This window comes from Limulus polyphemus, unplaced genomic scaffold (assembly GCF_000517525.1).
Source record: "Limulus polyphemus unplaced genomic scaffold, Limulus_polyphemus-2.1.2 Scaffold292, whole genome shotgun sequence".
In the NCBI taxonomy this organism is placed as follows: Eukaryota; Metazoa; Arthropoda; class Merostomata; order Xiphosura; family Limulidae; genus Limulus; species Limulus polyphemus.
Genome location: NW_013665902.1, coordinates 161,144 through 163,113, shown reverse-complemented (window position 1 = coordinate 163,113; position 1,970 = coordinate 161,144).

The window sequence follows — 1,970 nt, the reverse complement described above, 5'->3', positions numbered from 1 at the left end:
AAGCAAAAAATATGTCGATGTCCTCTTTAACACTTTTCACATTTGCATACGTTTTCCCGTTAAGATGGTGTTATAGCGAACGAAAAAGATGGTAATATGATGGTGCCATATCTGGAGAATATGGTGGATGGGGAGAACTTCTCAACCCAACTCTATAATCTTTTGTTGCGTCAAACGTGTCACATGTGGACGTGCATTGTCGTGGATAAAAACACCTTTCCGACTGACGTTTCTGATGAAGGGCTTGATTTAAACATTACGGTTGCTGACTATAGATCTCTGCATTGATAGTTCGCTGTGGATTGAGGAGTTTGAAATGAATTACTTCTTTGATGTCCCAAATGCAAAGCATCACTTTCTGCGATTGGAGTCCAGGTTTGGGGGTCGGGAGTGGTTTTTGTCTAGGACTGGGTCATTGTTTTTTGCGTTTAGTATTCGCATAGAGAATCCATTTTTATCACCGGTGACAATTCTGTCCGAAAATGGTTCACGCGCATAACGTGCCAGAAGAGCCGAAGCAACGTCCACACGTTGGAAACGATGATCATCGGAGAGTTCACGAGGCACCCAAACACCTTTTTTTATGGAGTTTTCCTATATTCTTTAGATGTTTACCCATTGTTTCATGAGAGACATGCAATTTCAGGGCCAATTCACGAGTGTGTTGCCTTGGGTTATACTAAACAAGCGTCTTCAGAGCATCAATATCAATTCCAAAATGCCGGCCCCTGCCATCACACTTTTATAAGGCTAAAGTCATCTGAACGAAATTTGCTGAACCATCGTTGACACTTACGAACGTTCAAAACATTTCCATAAACTTCTTTGACATTCTTTGTGGCTAGAGAGGCGTTATTTCCCTTCTTATATTCAAACAGCATTACATACTGAATGCGTGTCTCATCGTGTGCCTTCACCATAAAGGATTACAGTATACTAAACTTTATATATTATGTAGGCTACACTAAGGTGACGCTTAGGCGGTTCGTTTAACTATTATACGTGATGTACGTTTTTTGGTGGGTGGTTAATGAAAGTGTTCCAAAACGAGACATTAATTTCTTGACACCCTAATACATTAAACTCAAATGTGTTTAGTAACATATACACTGTAACAACTTATATATTTTTTACATTTACTACTCTCCGTGCTAGAAAAACTTATTTATGTTTTTTCTTTATTTTGATTATGATACCTACATGTGCATTATTTGTATGTTACTTTTGTTTCCAAAGTGCTGGGAAAAATGTTTCATCTCCCTTTAATTATCTAATAATTCTAGTGTGTATATTCAACATCTCCCTCCTCCAGTGGCTCACCAGTAAGACTGGGGAATTGCACTGTTAAAAATTTGGTTTCGATACTCATGGTGGGCACAGAAAAAATAGCCCATTGTGTAGCATTGTCCTAAATAATAAACAAACTATATTCGACGTTCTACAAATTGTTTATAAATACATGCACACACACACACACGCTATACACAGTGCAAGTTTACATATGATACAAAACGGCTTTTTACGATCCAAGGTCAGCAATTGCTGAGTTTCTCAATACAAAAATTAGAAAATATTGTTACGTCTCCGTTTGTTAATTAATTTTTCGTAACTTAGTTCCGACGAAACTTTAGTGACACAAGTCCTTTCTTAAATAAAACTGGTTTATTCTTTCTGAATATAACTCTACTGATACACTCAACTTCAACAGTTGCGCTATAACAAACTATAATTCACGTATCACAAGCTAGACTTCAACAATACGTCTCTCTCTGACTGCAGTTCAATTACTCATTACCTACACACATATTATTATTCCGTCACGTTGTCACCCTCTTATGTATACCAGACTACCCTATATCTAGTAATCTCCCGACAATTCACGAAGGTACAAGATATTTCCAGAAAGCAGGGGGCGTGACACTAGTCACGTGACCTCGCTGACGCAACAATATTAAGAACACAGCAGGGCC